Source organism: Suncus etruscus, chromosome 12 (assembly GCF_024139225.1).
Source record: "Suncus etruscus isolate mSunEtr1 chromosome 12, mSunEtr1.pri.cur, whole genome shotgun sequence".
NCBI lineage: Eukaryota > Metazoa > Chordata > Mammalia > Eulipotyphla > Soricidae > Suncus > Suncus etruscus.
The window spans coordinates 37,537,693-37,550,234 of record NC_064859.1 but is presented as its reverse complement, the minus strand read 5'-3'; the positions used below and the strand labels follow the sequence as shown (position 1 = coordinate 37,550,234).

General features: G+C 35.4%; 1 non-coding gene across 1 annotated transcript; it reads right to left on the bottom strand.

Annotated features, from left to right (window-relative positions):
- Positions 1–1,243: 1,243 nt before the first annotated feature.
- LOC126025392 (small nucleolar RNA SNORA19) lies at positions 1,244–1,369 on the bottom strand. The gene has a single exon (XR_007501398.1). It is a non-coding gene; the product is annotated as a small nucleolar RNA SNORA19 (small nucleolar RNA).
- Positions 1,370–12,542: the final 11,173 nt, after the last annotated feature.

The window sequence follows — 12,542 nt, the reverse complement described above, 5'->3', positions numbered from 1 at the left end:
TTCCAGAACAATAAAAAAAAAAAAAGTATTGTTCTCCCCTGCTTCTAACTAAATTCACTACAACTTAGGTTTAGTGAAGGGAAAACATTATGTTTGGAGTTAAATGTCGTGAATTTCCATCTTTATGAATTCAGGCATGCAAGGATGGTCACAGCCTTTATTTTCCTTATCTCTGAGAATTAGTACATACCTCAGAAAAAAATCTCAGGATCAAATTTTTAAATTAACTAGATGTCCTTTATTAATTATAAAGTATTAAGCAAACATGATTTATTTAATATGTAAAAAAGATATATTAAAAGAAAGAACTCCCATCTTTAGATAAACTGTGAGCATGATTATGAGATTAGACAATGCATCTTTGTGCCATAACTATGTTCCCTCATCACCAGCTTTGATGAAATAATCTACAATATTTTGTCCCTATATTTATTTTACTAAATTAATTAATTCTGGTAGTTCCCACAGACTACTATTTTCTCTTTTCTCTTTCATTATAATTTTTTTCTTTTTGTAATATTATCATTTATTTTTCCTCCTTAGAGCTATCTTATGTTCTATAATTTCTACAAAAATATTTATTTCATTAATTGAATTCTTCATATCAAAATCTCTTTATACAATTATAGTTATTGAATCTCTTTTTCTTCTACTCTTTTTTTTAAAAATTAATATATTCTGCATAAAAGATACCAGGTTTCTGATGCTATTATAAATCTGGGTATTATTATGGCTTTTTATTGTTTTGTTTTGTTTTGGGGTCACATCCGGCGGTGCTCAGGGGTTAACTCCTGGCTGTCTGCTCAGAAATAGCTCCTGGCAGGCACAGGGGACCATATGGGACACCGGGATTCGAACCAACCACCTTTGGTCCTGGGTTGGCTGCTTGCAAGGCAAACGCCGCTGTGCTATCTCTCCGGGCCCTTATTATGGCTCTTGATTTGATACTATTTTAATGTCAAGTATGAGAAATAAATATATGCTCATTAGGGACAGGGATAATGCGAATTTTTCACAGGGGGAAAACAACTTACGACAGTATAATATGGAGCCGACAGTCTGATCCAAAGATATCTACTCCAATCCTATGCTTTCAACCATTAAAATTACCTACATTCCTGAAATACACCATCTTTTAAATTCTAGACTCATAAAACAAGAAACGCCTGAAAGTCAAGTGGTTTATAAAGATCTGATTTGTAAAGATGTCCTACTTAGAAAATTCATCTGAATAATCTGATAGAATTGTCTGAAGGAGAATGGCAGTATCACCATTTAGTTATATTGCTAATTAGTCGTCAACTATTATCTAGCATGTGAGAAATAACACTGCTCACATGAAAAGAAAGCAGGCCAATGAAATGTGTGTTTTTCTGCTCTCTAATTTACTTTATAAATACATCAAGTTGACTATGTTTCCTTATCATTTCTTGAGCTTCTTCATAATAATTATTATAAATTATCTTTTTGGACATAAAGTACTTTTTCTTTTAATAATTATATGTTTTAATAAGTTTTTTTATTTTTTTGATATTTGTATAGTACTCTAAATAATAGCAATTATATCTTTATACCAGTATACAGATCTTTCTTTTCCAAAAGACTGTACTGTGTCTTTTAGTTTGGGTTTGACTTTTCTATACAAGGCCCTAACTGGAGAAGAGAGATGATAGGGAAGAAGTTGGACTCCCAGTATTAATAACTATAAAATCCCAGAGACCTGGGGCTCAGAAATTATTCATTTTTCTACTCTTATCCCTGTGAACTTAAACTAGGTCTTGTTGTGACTCTAGTTGGAATCCCTAGCACCATATATGGCCTCCTAAGCACTGACATGAGTGAATATTAAGCATAGAGTCAAGACTAGGTTCTGCTCACCACTAGGTAAACAAAAAAAATTAAAAGAAAACAAAAAATTAAAATAACATGATCTCATTCTCTAAAAGAAAACTAGGACATATCAGTGGGACACTTTGTGACCGAGAGGAGGTTTGCATTTACAATTTATAAAACTCTTAAGATACAAAGGTAGAATTTGCTCCCTCACTTTTCTACATTGTTTTATTTTATTTTTTTGTAAAAAAAAAATAATTACAAGAATTGGGGTTTAGAGCAATAGCACAGCGGCAGGGTATCTGCCTTGTATGTGGCCAACCAGGCCAACAGATCTGGGTTTAAATGCCATCAATTTCTGGCATTCCATATGGTCCCCAGCCTGCCAGGAGATATTTTTTACACAGTCAGGAGTAATCCCTGAGCACCCCTGGGTGTGGCTAAAAAATTACAAGGAAAACATTTAAAGACAAGTCAGCTTTTACTACTACATTAGTCTCTCTTCCTCAAGTAGCGCTTTTACAATAACAGGGTACATTTATTCAACTTTTTCATTAAGGGAGGAAACTGGGACAATAAGGACACTAAGAATTATCATTTTTGGAAAGATAATTTTTCTAAAAATACACACCAGTCCAGGTGCACTTTGAGACGTTTAAATATTTTTTTCTTTCACTAACTCGTGCTTTACCATCTACAAAATGTAGACATCTAGTTCTGTCTATTCCAGAAAAAAATATGAGTGAAATATAATTAAGTATGTGAGTTCCTATAAGTTCTTTTTGCAAGGAAAGATATGATGTAAAATTAAGATATCATGGTAGTTACCGTGGTTGTCACTACTACTGTTATTCACATTGTACTACAATATTCATGTCACTCTGTTAACAATCTTCTTGGGACCAAAATGACAGGTGTAAAATGAATTTTTTTAAATGTCATACTTCTTTTATCTTAAAAAATGTTATGAGGACCTCAGAAGAGGGAAAAATATCTCGGTAAGCCAAGTCTCTGTAACCTCAGATATAATGTACACTTTCATTATTTCAGTTTCTTCACCCCTTCAATTCTATGTCTTTTTATTCAAATACATGCAAAACTAAGGCTTATTTAAATAGTTATAAAAGCTAAGGGGTTCCTTTTAGGATTCTATACTGTATCAGTTTCTTTGCATCTAGCCTTCCTGAATATCAGAACTATTTTTTCTTGTTCCTAGAGGAGAAGCTCCACTTTCACTCTGTCCTCTGAAGATCATCTAATATGTACACAGTAGTAAATGCTGCTCGCTGCCACTACTAGAGCCAAATATTGAGTCTGATGTCTTTTTTCTTATATGTCCAGTGAGACAAGCTGAACTAATATCCAATGTATTGTGTGTTGTTGAATAGAACTTCTAGAATTGTGATGGCTAATGACAAAAATGAAAGTATCTTTCTGAATTTATCGTCAGTGATTACTAGTTCTAAGCACATTTTATTATATAAAAAAGATGTGATCTCTAGTTTATTGAAAGTATACTTTCATTCTTGAATATTTTAAAAATCCTTCTCAGAACATATAAAAAGATTTTTACAATGTTTTAAAAAAAATTATGACCAGAGTATTCTTTAATTTCTTTTTTTTTTTAATTTATTTTTTTTTTATTTAAACACCTTGATTACATACATGATTGTGTTTGGGTTTCAGTCATAAAAGGAACACCACCCATCACCAGTGCAACATTCCCATCACCCAAGTTCCAAATCCCCCTCCTCCCCACCCAACCCCCGCCTGTACCCTAAACAGGCTCTACATTTCCCTCATACATTCTCAATATTAGGACAGTTCAAAATGTAGTTATTTCTCTAACTAAACTCATCACTCTTTGTGGTGAGCTTCCTGAGGTGAGCTGGAACTTCCAGCTCTTTTCTCTTTTGTGTCTGAAAATTATTATTACAAGGGTGTCTTTCATTTTTCTTAAAACCCATAGATGAGTGAGACCATTCTGCGTTTTTCTCTCTCTCTCTGACTTATTTCACTCAGCATAATAGATTCCATGTACATCCATGTATAGGAAAATTTCATGACTTCATCTCTCCTGACAGCTGCATAATATTCCATTGTGTATATGTACCACAGTTTCTTTAGCCATTCGTCTGTTGAAGGGCATCTTGGTTGTTTCCAGAGTCTTGCTATGGTAAATAGAGCTGCAATGAATATAGGTGTAAGGAAGGGGTTTTTGTATTGTATTTTTGTGTTCCTAGGGTATATTCCTAGGAGTGGTATAGCTGGATCGTATGGGAGCTCGATTTCCAGTTTTTGGAGGAATCTCCATATCGCTTTCCATAAAGGTTGAACTAGACAGCATTCCCACCAGCAGTGGATAAGAGTTCCTTTCTCTCCACATCCCCGCCAACACTGTTTATTCTCATTCTTTGTGATGTGTGCCATTCTCTGGGGTGTGAGGTGGTATCTCATCGTTGTTTTGATTTGCATCTCCCTGATGATTAGTGATGTGGAACATTTTTTCATGTGTCGTTTGGCCATGCGTATTTCTTCTTTGTCAAAGTGTCTGTTCATTTCTTCTCCCCATTTTTTGATGGGGTTAGATGTTTTTTTCTTGTAAAGTTCTGTCAGTGCCTTGTATATTTTGGAGATTAGCCCCTTATCTGATGGGTATTGGGTGAATAGTTTCTCCCACTCAGTGGGTGGCTCTTGTATCCTGGGCACTATTTCCTTTGAGGTGCAGAAGCTTCTCAGCTTAATATATTCCCATCTGTTAATCTCTGCTTTCACTTGCTTGGAGAGTGCAGTTTCCTCCTTGAAGATGCCTGTAATGTCCTGTAGTGTTTTGCCTATGTGCTGTTCTATATATCTTATGGTTTTGGGGCTGATATCGAGGTCTTTAATCCATTTGGATTTTACCTTTGTACATGATGTTAGCTGGGGGTCTAAGTTTAATTTTTTGCAAGTGGCTATCCAATTGTGCCAACACCACTTGTTGAAGAGGCTTTCCCTGCTCCATTTAGGATTTCCTGCTCCTTTATCAAAAATTAGATGGTTGTATCTCTGGGGAACATTTTCTGAGTATTCAAGCCTATTCCACTGATCTGAGGACCTATCCTTATTCCAATACCATGCTGTTTTGATAACTGTTGCTTTGTAGTACAGTTTAAAGTTGGGAAAAGTAATTCCTCCCATATTCTTTTTCCCAATGATTGCTTTAGCTATTCGAGGGTGTTTATTGTTCCAAATGAATTTCAAAAGTGTCTGATCCACTTCTTTGAAGAATGTCATGGGTATCTTTAGAGGGATGGCATTAAATCTGTATAATGCCTTGGGGAGTATTGCCATTTTGATGATGTTAATCCTGCCAATCCATGAGCAGGGTATGTGTTTCCATTTCCGTGTGTCCTCTCTTATTTCTTGGAGCAGAGTTTTATAGTTTTCTTTGTATAGGTCCTTCACATATTTAGTCAAGTTGATTCCAAGATATTTGAGTTTGTGTGGTACTATTGTGAATGGGGTTGTTTTCTTAATGTCCATTTCATCCTTATTACTATTGGTATATAGAAAGGCCATTGATTTTTGTGTGTTAATTTTGTAGCCTGCCACCTTGCTATATGAGTCTATTGTTTCTAGAAGCTTTTTGATAGAGTCTTTAGGGTTTTCTAAGTAGAGTATCATGTCATCTGCAAACGGTGAGAGCTTGACTTCTTCCTTTCCTATCTGGATTCCCTTGATATCCTTTTCTTGCCTAATCGCTATAGCAAGTACTTCCAGTGCTATGTTGAATAGGAGTGGTGAGAGAGGACAGCCTTGTCTTGTGCCAGAATTTAGAGGGAAGGTTTTCAGTTTTTCTCCATTGAGGATAATATTTGCCACTGGCTTGTGGTAGATGGCCTTCACTATATTGAGAAAGGTTCCCTCCATTCCCATCTTGCTGAGAGTTTTGATCAAGAATGGGTGTTGGACCTTATCAAATGCTTTCTCTGCATCTATTGATATGATCATGTGGTTTTTATTTTTCTTGTTATTGATGTTGTGTATTATGTTGATAGATTTACGGATGTTAAACCAGCCTTGCATTTCTGGGATGAAACCTACTTGATCGTAGTGGATGATCTTCTTAACGAGGCATTGAATCCTATTTGCCAGGATTTTGTTGAGGATCTTTGCATCTGCATTCATCAGTGATATTGGTCTGTAATTTTCTTTTTTGGTAGCGTCTCTGTCTGGTTTAGGTATCAAGGTGATGTTGGCTTCATAAAAGCTATTTGGAAGTGTTTCTGTTTGTTCAATTTCAGGAAAGAGTCTTGCCAAGATTGGCAGTAGTTCCTCTTGTAAAGTTTGATAGAATTCATTAGTGAATCCATCTGGACCTGGGCTTTTGTTTTTCGGCAGACATTTGATTACTGTTTTAATTTCATCAATGGTGATGGGGGTGTTTAGATATGCTACATCCTCTTCCTTCAACCGTGGAAGATTATAAGAGTCCAAGAATTTATCCATTTCTTCCAGGTTCTCATTTTTAGTGGCGTAGAGTTTTTCAAAGTAGTTTCTGATTACCCTTTGAATCTCTGTCATATCAGTAGTGATCTCTCCTTTTTCATTCCTGATACGAGTTATCAAGTTTCTCTCTCTCTCTTTCTTTGTTAGGTTTGCCAGTGGTCTATCAATCTTGTTTATTTTTTCAAAGAACCAACTTCTGCTTTCGTTGATCTTTCGGATTGTTTTTTGAGTTTCCACTTCGTTGATTTCTGCTCTCAGCTTTGTTATTTCCTTCTGTCTTCCTATTCTTGGGTCCTTTTGTTGAGCATTTTCTAGTTCTATTAGCTGTGTCATTAAGCTACTCAGGTAAGCTCCTTCTTCCTTCCTGATGTGTGCTTGCAAAGCTATAAATTTTCCTCTCAGTACTGCTTTTGCAGTGTCCCATAAGTTCTGAGAGTTTGTGTCTTGATTGTCATTTGTTTCCAGGAACCTTTTTATTTCCTCCTTGATTTCATCTCGGACCCACTGGTTATTGAGCATGAGGCTGTTTAACTTCCAGGTGTTAAAGTGTTTCTTCTGAGTCCCTTTGGAGTTCACAAATAATTTCAGAGCCTTGTGGTCAGCGAAGGTAGTCTGCAAAATTTCTATCCTCTTGATCTTATGGAGGTATGTTTTATGTGCCAGCATGTAGTCTATCCTGGAGAATGTCCCATGTACATTGGAGAAGAATGTGTATCCAGGTTTCTGTGGATGGAGTGTCCTATATATATCCACTAGGCCTCTTTCTTCCATTTCTCTCCTCAGGTCTAGTATATTCTTGTTGGGTTTCAGTCTGGTTGACCTGTCCAGTGTTGACAAAGCCGTGTTAAGGTCCCCCACAATTATCGTGTTGTTGTTGATATTATTTTTCAGATTTGTCAACAGTTGTATTAAATATTTTGCTGGCCCCTCATTCGGTGCATATATGTTTAGGAGAGTGAATTCTTCCTGCTCTACGTACCCCTTGATTAATATAAAATGTCCGTCTTTGTCCCTTACAACCTTCCTGAGTATAAAGTTTGCATTATCTGATATTAGTATGGCCACTCCAGCTTTTTTATGGGTGTTGTTTGCTTGGATAACTTTTCTCCAGCCTTTTATTTTGAGTCTATGTTTGTTCTGACTATTCAGGTGCGTTTCTTGTAGGCAGCAGAAGGTTGGATTGAGTTTTTTGATCCATTTAGCCACTCTGTGTCTCTTAACTGGTGCATTTAGTCCATTGACGTTGAGAGAAAGAATTGTCCTGGGATTTAACGCCATCTTTATTTCAAAATTTGGTGTGTCTTTTGGGTAGTCTTGTCTTAGATTAGGTCTTTCAGTTTTTCTCTTAAGACTGGTTTTGTGTCTGTGAAGTTTCTGAGCTGTTTTTTGTCTGTGAAACCATGTATTCTTCCATCAAACCGGAAAGTGAGTTTTGCTGGGTATAGTATTCTGGGTGAAGCATTCATTTCATTCAGTCTTGTCACAATATCCCACCACTGCTTTCTGGCATTGAGCGTTTCTGGTGACAGGTCTGCTGTAAATCTCAGGGAAGCTTGCTTGAATGTGATTTCCCCTTTTGATCTTGCTGTTTTCAGAATTCTGTCTCTATCTGTGGGATTTGTCATTGTGACTAGGATGTGTCTTGGGGTGGTTTTTCTGGGGTCTCTTTTGGTTGGTACTCTTCGGGCATGCAGGATTTGATCACATATATTCTTTAGCTCTGGAAGTTTCTCTTTAATGATGTTCTTGACCATTGATTCTTCCTGGAAATTTTCTTCCTGGGTCTCTGGGACTCCAATGATTCTTAAGTTGTTTCTGTTGATCTTATCATAGACTTCTATTTTCGTCTGTTCCCATTCTTTGACTAATTTTTCCATTGTCTGCTCATTTGCTTTAAGTTTTTTGTCCAATCTCTCCTGCTGTATGGAATTGTTATGTATCTCATCTTCCACAGCACCAAGTCTATTCTCAGCTTCTGATACCCTGTCCCAGAGCTTATCCATTTTGTCATTCACTTCGTTTACTGACTTTTTCAGTCCTGTTAGTTGACATGTTATTTCAGTTTGGAGTTTTGTCATTTCTGCCTTCATATTTTCTTGGTTCTTATTAGTGTTCTGTTCAACTCGATCCATGGTTTCTTGGAGTCTGTTGAGCACCTTCCATATTGCTAGTCTAAAGTCCTTATCTGAGAGGTTGATTAGTTGGTTGGTCATTATCTGGTCCTCAGAATTGTCATCTTCATTCTCTATGTCTGATGCTGGCCTGCGTTGTTTCCCCATTGTCACACTTGTATTGTGGGTTTTTCTACGTGTTGTAGTGGTATTCATTGTCTATATGATGTAGGCAGCACACTCCTCTGGCTCCTCCCTTTCTGGATGGGCTGACTTGCCTCTAAGGGAGGGGAGTCCTCCGTGGATGAAGCCTCACACTGGGTCAAATCTTAGGCCCGAGCATGCAACAGAGAAGACAGTCCAGAGAGAAATGTTTGCTTCTGTGATATAGCGCCGTTCTTAGTGTGATTTTTCCTTCTTGTTGCAATGGAGTTCTTTCCTTAGAAAGAGTGCACGGCCGCGTAGCGAAGCGGAGCGGCCGTGCTCCTCTGAGCCTCTTTTTGCCCCACTCGCAAGAGTTTCACGCAAGAGGACAGTAGACAGACATAGACAGGTCACACTCACAGTCTTTCACAGCTGAGCCCCACTGGGCCGGTGTACTTTCGCGGATTTTCCCCGCCTGGTGTCACACACAGGGAGCCCGGCCTCAGTATTCGTATTCTTTAATTTCTAACTTAAAATATACTGTTGTAATGTTTATGTGAATTTTGTTATTAACATATTTGTAAATTTAGCTAAAACTGATTTGAATTTTTCTAATACTTTTTTCAGTTATTAAACAAAGTATTGTGTATTCTGTTTTTATTAATATTATCTTTTGTTGTTTGAGAGCCTCACTTGTACAGCCCTCAGAAATTACTGCTGGCAGGTTCAGGGTATTATATGGGATGCTGGGGATAGAACCTAAGTCAGCCACATGCAAGGCAAATGTCCTACCACTGTGCTATCACTCCAGCTCCAAGTATTTTATTTTTAAAACTTATACTATATCTGGGGCAAGTGTGGTAACACAGCCTTAGGGCATTTGATTGCAAGCGCCTGACCCAGGACGAACCTGGGTTTGATCCCAGGTATCCTATATGGTCCCCCGAGCCAGGAGCGATTTCTGAGCACATAGCCAGAAATAAGCCCTGAATGTCAATGGGTGTGGCCCAAAAACCAAAAAACAAGCAGAAAACAAACAAACCCCCCATATACTATATCTATTACTTTGCTGAATATGTAAAGCAATTATCATATTAACTAACTAAATTTTCTTAAAACAGAAACTTAAATTCAGTTTTTAGACTTAATGAATGCCATTAATAAATAAAAATTTTTGTTTTCTTTGTTCAGCTTTAAATAACTGTGAGAACCATAAATGTATTAATGATTTAACACCAACCTACATTGTACATTTGGACATTAAAACTACAATTCATCCACATTATCATAAATTCAAAAAATATTCTTAATCCTTTGTTAATAAAACTCAGAATGTTTGAACTCCATCAAAATACAAACCATGTAAAAATTTAATAGTAATTGCTTTATAATAGCAATATATATGCCTTTATGCCTTTAGGTAACAGTGGTTATTTTTAACGTATTAACCATTATACAATCAATGGTTAGTCCTTGGTTATGGATTTAAAATATCTACATTCAAGATGAAGACTATATATACTTTCAGAACAAAAAATCAATATGCAAAGCATAGCTGCATTTCCACAAAAGCTATGAATAGCCAAAGCATTCCTGAGAGAAAGGAAGGAAAACTGAGGTATCATGTTTTCTGTGCAATAATAATTAAGAAAATCTGACAATGGAGAAAAAAGGACCAAATGGAATAAAATATAGATGACAGAAAAAAATTCACATTTAAATGGACAATTAATTTATAACAAATTAGTCAAAATAAAACAGAAAATATCGGGGATCCTTTTCAACAAATGGTTTTGGGATAATTGGACAGCAACATAAAAAATGAAAAATAGTCAAACCATGTTTGAAAGTGAATATTTGAGATTTCACTCTGTCATATTTCAGATCTTTTTACAAAACTCTGTGGGAATTCCATACCTGGCATTTGTAAGATATTCATCAGAATCAATCCCCAGAAACCTTTCCTCCCACATACACACAGAAAGTAAATGACGCTGGACCAATGGAAATATGGTTTCAAAAATAAAACCAGTGTATGGGGTCAAGTAATTTTCACAAGATGCCAAAAACAGTCCTTTAAATCAAAGGCACTAGAAAAACTGGATGTCTATATAAACATTAGATATAATTAAATTGGACCCATATCTTAAACTACATATAAAAGGTAACTCAAAGTGTATCAAGAAATCTAAGAAGAAAATGTGGAAAGAATATCTCATAATATTTGATTTAGAAATGTGGGTATGGCAACAAAAAACAGGTAACAAAAGAAAACAATGTATAAAATGACCTTCATAAAAATTTTTTGTTTTTTATTTTAAGGGATCACACACTCTTGTGTTCAGGTTTTACTCCTGACTCTGAGCTTAGGTATCACTCTGCTGGTGCTCAAAATACCACATTTTTTTTTATCAGCAAAGGATACTATCTGAAGAGGGACAAAGCAATATTATGGAATGGTTTAATCTATTTGACTATTTATATGTAATAAATATCGGTATTCAGAACCTCAACAAACAATTAATACAAACAACTCAATGACTACTAGATTAAGAAATGAAGTAGTCAAATAGAGAATTTTAAAGACATACAAGAAGTCATTAATAATATGTAAGTTTTCCCATTTAACTGAAACTTAGGGTAATATAAATCAAAACTATAATAAGATAATACTTTATAAGTATTAGTATAAAAATATAACCAGAAACTAGCAATTGTTGGCAAAGTTGTGAAGTACTTAGCCACTTTCTTATTGGTAAGCATATAAAATGGTGCAGCCATTATTAAAAACAGAATTGTGGTGCTTTAATAAAATTATAAACACAGGTTCAGGAATCACATGCGGAGTATACACACACACACACACACACACACACACACAATTTAAGGCAGCAGCTTGAACACTTATTTGTCACCAATGCTCATAGCAGCACTTTTCACAATACCAAGAGGAAAATTGTCCATATCTATGGGTAAATGAGTGGATAAATCAAATGTGCTATATCTGGGAGTTGGAGAGTTAGTACTGTGGGCAGGGCCCTTATTCTGCATGTGGCCAGCCTAGATTCATTCCCAATACATTATATGGTTTCCCAAGCTCTTCCAGTCATCCCTGAGTTCACAACCAGGAAAAAGGCTTGAGCAGCATAGGGTATGACTCAAAAATAGAAACAAATTTTGTTATATCTTTACAATGGAATATTAAATATGAATAAAATTTAAACATTTACTATTGTTGTGTATGTAAATATTTTAGGGGATTACTATGTTACTCACCCTAAACTGATTGGTGATTGTGCCCTACTCTAGGGTGTCACCCTTAACTATTTACATACACAACAACTATGATCTATGAGTTATCTAGAGATATTAATACATAAATGAAATAGCCAGACACTTAAAGAAAAATTTCCCTTATCTGATATTGCTATTTGAACTATTATTATGTTTAAATAGATCAAACTGCAAAACAGTTTCATGTACTAAAAGAAATGAATGTTATACACAAAATTACAAGTTTCAGTCTGAAATTATTAAAAGATTTTAGAGATATATGATGACAATTGCTCAGCAATGTAAATTTACTCAATAGCACTCAATTACCCAATGATATCTTAAAATGGAAAATTTTATTTTATATGTTTCAATATACACATGAAAATTCATAGTCCAAACTGCTTGAAGTTAGGTTTTATGCATTATTTATTTACATATTAAAATTACAAACAGTTAAGAACTGTTGATATCAAATATATCTGATATGATATAATTTTCATATAGTGGTCTGAAACATAGCTTTTCACTTGTGACTTGAATTGTAATTAGTAAATTCTCAAATCTCCTGTTTCCATATATAAGAAATTATATTTTGAATAAAATCTTTGTTAGCTGCCATAAAGAAATAGTAAGCAAAATATATGCTTAGTTATGGTACTGACAAATAGTAGGCATTAAAAATTAATT